Raw genomic sequence first — 8,181 nt, 5'->3', positions numbered from 1 at the left:
AATCATTTTTCAGTTTTTTCCAGATTATGAAAGGGTAGATTGTAAGCTTTAAAATGATGTGTCATACATTGAAATCTGAAACAAGTTGAAGAAGTCATGGATATTTGAATGTTGATACCCCCTGAACCACCGTACTGAGATATGGGCCGGTTTCACAGACAAGGCTTAAGCCTAGTCCTGGACTAAATCACACTTTCAATGTAAAATCTCCATTGAAGATGTTTTTTAGTCCAGGATTAGGTTTAAGCCTTGTCTGTGAAACTGGCCCCATGAAGTCTCAAACTTTTCAGAGACGTTTTTCACAGAGGTAATGGGTGGGAACAATAGCTGGTTAACTCCACCCTAATCACTCCCTCAAGACAACCACACCCTCAAGACAACCACTCCCCCATTACACTACCTGTCATTATCTACCTGTCATCAGTCAGTGGGGTTGTTGCAGGGCTGACACTTTAAATAGCTAAACAACAATAATAATAATAATAATAATAATAATAATAATTCAAGATTCATGATTTCTTATTGCCATGTGTGCCAAAAGTTTATTACATCCTATTACAAGTACAAGAGAGTAAAATTCATGGCAATGGAAAAAATTAGGCAAGATACAATTGTGCAATACAATAATAGAATGGTAAAAAAAAATAATGTTGTGTCTGTGTGCATGCATTTATCATTATAGTCCATAAAGCATCTAGTGGGACTTCGGTGTAGTTCCTTCCCATCCCATCTGGGCATCAAAGCTGTAATAAAAAAAGAAGACGATGTGAAGGAGTGGATGGCCCAGAACTTCCTACAGCTGAATGAGAGCAAGGGGGAAATCCTCCTCATCGGCAACACCACCGCCATCACTCAGCTCAGCACCAACATGGGAAGCCTGTCCACCCTTGTCAGACCACATGTCAAGAACCTCGGTGTCATCTTTGACTCCGAGCTCAACCTTAACCGACAAGTGAGCTCTGTCGTGAAGTCATGTTTCTACCAACTACGTATCATAGCCAAGATCAAGTCCTTCCTCACCCCCAGTGACCTGAGGAGGGTCGTCCTCATGCTAATTTCATCTAGGCTCGACTACTGCAACTCACTCTATGCTGGACTTCCTGATAAGACCATCTACCGCCTGCAGCTAGTCCAAAATGCCGCTACCAGGCTGGTGTCAGGCACTAAAATGAGGGACCACATCTCCCCTGTCCTCATCTCCCTTCACTGGCTCCCAGTAAAGAAGAGAGTGAAGTTCAAGATCTGCACCTTTGTCTACAAAGCTCTCAACAGTCTCGCCCCACCCTACATCAAGGACCTCCTGGACCTGTCTTCCACCTCAAGGCCCAGGCTCAGGTCCGACGCCCAACTCAGCCTGAGGGTCCCCCGCACCAACCTCAAGAGGAAGGGTGACCGTGCCTTTGCGGTGATAGCACCGACCCTGTGGAACGCGCTCCCTTCCGCCATCAAGTCTGCCCCCACTCTGGACTCCTTTAGAGCCAAGTTAAAAACCCACCTCTTCGTCAATGATGTTCCCTAAGTCTACTCCCTATTTGTTGTAAATTGTATCCCTTGAGATGTTCGTTTAAGTAGTCTGTGTCTGTTTGCTTTCTGTGTTCCTTGTCCTTGTCCTTGTCTTTATATGTTCCTTTACCCGGGCTGCGCCCCGGGCCGATGTAAAAGTTGGATGGGGGGCGCATTATAAATAAAATTAACATTAACATTAACATTAACATTAACAAGACAGTACATTTAAAATGATTGCCCACTGTTACCAACACCACTTTTAACGAAATAGCCTACTACTATCTTCATAACATAGAATTGCTTATACAATGACAATGACAAATACCTGAAGTACTGGTGACTCTCATCAAGGTGTCATCACTCAGAACCTCTCACCTCCTCATTCTGTAACACAAATTTCAGGTCAGAACTGTGGACACTTCTCTAGTGTAGGTTTTCCATAGACTCAGTGTACTGTACTTGTACTGAAGTAGGCTAGTGAAATAATTTAAATTCACAGTATTATTCTTCTACAGCAAATCTACATATCAATGAATTAATCATTATTTTTGATTCCACACAACATTATCGTTCATTACAAAAGCATTTACTTTTTCTATAATCTACTCTAACAAAGCTAGCTAGCTAGCTAGCTAGCTAGCTAGCTAACAAGCTAACACTTGTTTGGCTAGCTGGTACACAGAAACACACTAAAATGGTGCATGAAACATACTGTACAGTATGTTGCATGTTTAGTAGGTCTCCAACAAATGTATTTATTCATTATCAGGGCTTAAAGTGGGAAAAAATCCTGTGCCTGAAACTTTTTCTTGGGGAGGGGGTCACAGTTTGAGATATTGGGAGAGCGGGTACAGAAGACAGCTTCTTGTCTCAATGTTAAAATGCATTAATACTATTTTATACTCAATACAAAATAAAATAATATATTTAGATGTCTTTAAAAAAACAAACTGATTAAATCACTTAAGGCCAAACTGATTGCATCACTTATTAAGCCACTATCACTATAACAATAGATCAATAGATCTACATCAAGTAGAATACTGATGACTAGTGACACACACTCAGGGAGCAGGGACCCAGGGAAGCCAGCATCCTTCAGACTACGGCGTGCACACACACACACACACACACACACACACACACACGCATGTTAGCTAACACACAACAACACACACAAATAGTGGTAACACCCTTTAAACTTGGACGCATTAAATACAAAGAGTTAAATAGTAGTAGTAGTAGTAGTAGTAGTTTCCAGTGTATCTAATGAGAGGGGCATAACACGTTTGTCCATAGATGTAAAACAAACTCTAACCCATGCATACTTTGTAGTAGGACAGCACCATTTTTAGACAGTATATACTCACATGTCCTTGTTCCACTGGTTGGTGGCAGTGTTAAAGTAGCCCCAGCTGGCTGCATTCTGGGAAGTCATTGCACATCTCTCCAAACCATACAGCATGGATACCACATAGTCATGGATGGTTCCTGCCACTGTCAAATCAGCCAGAAACCCTGGCCTGTATTCAAATGATATATATATATATATATATGTTACGGTACATGTGGGAATACGGTACATGGGAAAACTAGTGTTAGGGTTAAGGTTAGGGGTAGGGTTAGCGTTAGGGTTAGACATGCCAGCATGTACCAAGTCACCCTAGCACCTAACCCTAACCCTAGTTTCCCCACATGTACCGTATTCCCACATGTACCGTAACATATACATATATATATATATATATACACATGTACCAGAAAACGGTACATGTGGGAAAACTAGGGTTAGGTGCTAGGGTGCTAGGGGTAGGTTTGGGGTTAGGGTTAGGGTTAGACATGCCAGCATGTACCAAGTCACCCTAGCACCTAACCCTAACCCTAGTTTTCCCACATGTACCGTAACATATATATTAAACACACACACACACACACACTTATTTGGATCGGATTAATATGACAATTTAAATAATTCAAACTGGAGGAGGTTGACAATGACCTATATAACATACTGTGTCTATTATTGGCAGTCAGTCTGGTCATGTGTGCATGCTGTGTGTACCTGTGTCTCATGTAGCAGAATATGGCAGCACAACCAAAGCCTGTGGCGACACTGAGATGTGAGTCTGGTTTTGGAAGAGTGGACAGGAAATCACTGCTGCTGTGTCCATCTTGCCAGGTGATCAGCTGACTAGTGTCTCTGGGTCTGAAGAGGTTTCCATTGGACCAATCACACCCTGGGTGGTAGATAAGACAGGATTTGGTTCACCAAAGTAGCACTGGGATTTTCTTAAAAATCTAATGAACATGTGCCATATTGGGTACCATATTTAGCCTACCTGTTTTTGCTTTCCAGAACAAAACACCATGCATGCAGACACCCCAACTTTAATGACATTCTGAAGCTTGTCTCTGGTCAGAGAGGCGATGCACTCATTCAGAGTTTTTATTATTTGTCCAGTATCTTGTTCTTTAGCCTACATTGGAAAGCATATAGGCATTTTCAGAAGAAACAATTAAATGCAGACTGGATAAACAGGAAACTATTTGAACACAGTTAGTACCACTACATGTGATTCATCGATGACGACATCTGCCGTCGTTGGCAAAGAGAAACTCTCCGATACGTTTTTTGAACAAATATCGAATAAGACGACCTTGATTGAAGTAGTTCCTATGTCTATCCCTAGTACATATTTCGCCATCGTTGCTAATAAGTTTACCGGTAGCTTGTGGCTTCTGTTTGTAAATAGAGAGACAGCTTCTTGTCTCAATGTTTAAATGCATTAATACTATTTTATAGTCAATACAAAATATATGTCTCAATGTTAAAATGCATTAATACTGTTTTATACTCAATACAAAATAAAATAATATATTTAGATGTCTTTAAAAGAACAAACTGATTAAATCACTTAAGGCCAAACTGATTGCATCACTTATTAAGCCACTATCACTATAACAATAGATCAATAGATCGACATCAAGTAGAATACTGATGACTAGTGACCAGTCAAGACCATTGGAATCCAGGATATCTTTGAGCTCCTGCATGAGGGCTGATGAGTTGGCGATGTTTACTTTCCTGCTGACTAGGTGTTGTGTTGTTACTTTGGCCAGATCATCATAAAAAAATCGAACAAGGCTTCTGCCTCCGATTGGCTAGAAGTCGTTGGTTGGCTTGAGCAATGTGATACCATTGGTAGGCGGAACTGTCTCTTTGCTGAAGATGACTCTTTAAATTACGATGTAAACAAATAGCATGTGATTTTTAAATTTATTTTTTGCTCAAAATTCCCCCGCGCCGGAAATCCGGCACCGTGCCGGAAATCCGGCACCGTGCCGGAGAACTTTAAGCCCTGTGTATGTGTGTGTGTGTGTGGTCACTAACCAATAAAAAACCAAGGGTGTGTAAAGGCATGTCAGCCTGACAGACATAATAACACAGACTGATTCAGTGATGTTTATTTATACTCTGTCGTCTGCTGATCTAATTATCACTCAGAGTCAAACTCAAGCCAAACTATCTCATGCACCCAGAACCAGAACCCACACCAGGCCTCTGGACCTCTCTGCCAGACCAGGGATGTCTAAGAGCTGCTCAGACCGTTGGGCCTTTGATATGACATGATATTTAAGCGTTATGTAACGAGAAGCCGTGGTATATCGTGAATATCGGCACAGCTAGCGGGGTGGTTAGGCGCGAAGCGGAGTGCCGTTATCTATACACCCCCTAGCTGTGCCGATATCCACCATATACCACGGCTTCTCGTTCCATAACGCTTTTATACAACGGTTACCACATTCATCTATCAATATCAATAGAAGAAACTTTCAATTAATGTATTTTAATGGAACTATGTTTTATTGTAAGTGTATTCATCCGCTGAACAGTTGTTTATCGGTTGCTAAGCAACGGTAAGAGTGTAGCGTAATATATACAAACGCAGAGTAATATGAAAAGATGTGTCAGCATTCCATTTAGCCGTGCGTATGTCATGGATATCGGCACGGCTGGAACGCAAACTGACCAATAGAGACAATGGACCGGATCTATCCGTAGTATGAGACAATATATGATTATGATATTGATATAGTATATATATGTTACGGTACATGTGGGAATACGGTACATGTTGGAAAAATAGGGTTAGGGTTAGGTGCTACATCGACTTAGTACATGCTGGCATGTCTCACCCTAACCCTACCCTACCCCTAACCCTACCCCTAACCCTAACCCTACCCCTAACCCTAACCTTAACCCTAGCACCCTAGCACCTAACCCTAACCCTAGTTTTCCCACATGTACCGTAACATATATATATATATATATGATGTGTTCTCACAGAGAAGCAGGAAGTCGTAGCAGGAAGAGTAATCTAGCTCAGACCCGGGGCCATTGGCAGTCTCAGTGATAGAAGGAAAATGTTTTTCTTTTATTTTTATTTTTATTATATAGACACTGGAGAACAGAGAAACATTACAGGGGGGGCAGTAGAAGTCATAGGGGACACAGTAAAGGTAGATGTCTCAGGAGGAGCAGTTAAGGTGTAACCTGAAGAGATGGAGGTCTTCAGTCTCCGACGGAAGATGGGTAGTGACTCTGCAGTTCTGACAGCCGTAAATCTGATGCGAGCTGCTATCGAGCGCCAGTGCAAGGTGCGAAGGAGGGGGGTGACATGAGACAATTTGGGGAGGTTGAACACAGAAACTGAACCCAGACCAGTTGTTAATACAGTGTGTTGTGTTTAGAGTCAGAGGAGCTGAACCCAGACCAGTTGTTAATACAGTGTGTTGTGTTTCTAATTATTTCGATAGCACATTTAGTTTAGGAATTACGGTAATATTCCAACGCATGTAAAATGCTGTCAGTTTAAGAGTATCGCAATCCGTTTTTAATATCACAGATTTGAATCGTCTCATATTTGTATTGATAATTAACTGCATCGCAATGCATCGTTACATCCCTACTCATCATTGGTTCAGACAGAGGGAGTAACCATGGAAACAGATACCTTCGCTGGTAACACCCTCAGAGGATGAACACTACAACCATTCCAGATATATGGAAATACTTTCTCAGTGAAGGTGTGTGTGAGTGTGCGTAGGTGTGTGTTAGTGTCAGGGTCAGAGAATGACAGCTCTCCTCTGTCCCAGTCCAGCTGCACTCTGACCCTCTGGGGGATCTGGCTCACTGTGAGGGGACCAGCTGGAACACGTGTATAAAACATCCCATCCCAAAACCCAGGATCCATCAAAATAGCCTGAGTCTCCCTTCCTGCCTGCAGACTCTGTCTTCACACCCAGGGTATAGCGTGTATTCCCCCCCACCTCAACGTCCCAGCTGTGTGTCCCTGAGTCAAAGCCCTCAGAGCCCAGGACCACAGCATAGGGGTTAATCCTCTCTGGGTTGTCAGGAAGCTGCTGTCTCTCTTCTCTGGGTGTCACACTGGTCAGATCCTCAGACAGGATGATCCATGGGCCTGCAGTGTTGGGGTCCAGAATCACAGGAGTGTATTCCACTATTCCCTGCATCTTCTCCCAGACTCTGAACTGCAGGTTGCCCAGGTGCTTTGCCACATCTATCAGCGCTCCTGAAACCTTCTCTGGATCCGGCAGTGTGCTCTGGGCTCTGTCCATGGAGGCCTTGAAGTTCAGCAGGAATGTGATGTCATCAGCTTTTAGCTCCTCCTCCATGGCTCTGATTGTGTCTGAAAGTGATGATATCTCTCCGCTCAGCCCCTCAATCTTCCTCTTCATCACCTGACTCTTCTGCTCCTCTTCCTCCCTCAGTGCAGCGATCCTGACTCTCTCTTCATCTCGTAGAAACTGGTGAAGCTTCTCAAACTCCTCCGTCATCTGCCTCTCTGTGCGCTGGGCCTGGCTCTCAAGATGTTTAGCTGTTTCATCACAAGTCAGTTTAACCTCTTGAAAGGTCTGCAGCTTCTCCTTTAAGGGTTCCAGTGCAGTCTGGAGTTCACTCTTATGATCCAGTACAGCTTCATCTACCGGGCAACAGTCATGTTTTTTGTGCTGTTTTGAAGTCTGACACACCAAACAGATGGGCTGTTTATCCTCCAGACAGAAGAGCTTAAGTTTCTCACTGTGCAGACTGCAGAGCACCTCAGACCCTGCTGCAGCTCTCTGACTTCTCTCCTGTAAGAAGTCCTCACACAGGTTCTTTAACACCAGGTTACAAGGAGGAATATCCATGGATGATTTCCTCCTGCACATTGGACATTCCTGAGTGTCTTTATGTTTCCAGAATTCCTGCAGACAGGTTTTACAGAAGCTGTGGCTACAAAGGAGGACGACAGGATCCTTGAAGACGTCACAGCACACAGGACAGGAGAGATTCTCCTCAGAGAGAGAGGGTTTAGACGCCATTCTCACACCACCTCCGTCTCCTCTGTAATGGCTTCTGAGGTGAAAGTTCACTTCTGAAAACTCACTGCGTTGAAGTCAGTAGGAAGTCAAATCCAGATTTTTTACGGTTGTTAGTGAGGTTATGGGAAAGGACTGTATAAGGTGAATAGTTCAATGAGAGTATGCTCCATTCGCCCCCGGGGCGTCGATCAGGACACACATGACAGGAGATTGACTTTGTGTTCAGGTTTCTTTAGTGGGTTCAGGCATGGGTAGGATGATTGCAAACACTACAAGGGGTGTATGTGT

The 8,181-nt window shown here is 43.3% G+C and overlaps 1 pseudogene across 1 annotated transcript; it reads right to left on the bottom strand.

The window, feature by feature from the left end:
• Nucleotides 1-6,488: 6,488 nt before the first annotated feature.
• Nucleotides 6,489-7,893, bottom strand: LOC308168369 (E3 ubiquitin-protein ligase TRIM35-like; annotated as a pseudogene). Its single transcript has one exon. The product of its transcript is annotated as an E3 ubiquitin-protein ligase TRIM35-like (transcript).
• Between the last annotated feature and the right edge of the window lie 288 nt (nucleotides 7,894-8,181).

Source organism: Nansenia antarctica (assembly GCF_963989245.1).
Source record: "Nansenia antarctica genome assembly, chromosome: 12".
Lineage (NCBI taxonomy): Eukaryota > Metazoa > Chordata > Actinopteri > Argentiniformes > Microstomatidae > Nansenia > Nansenia antarctica.
This window is presented reverse-complemented; position numbering and strand designations above follow the sequence as displayed.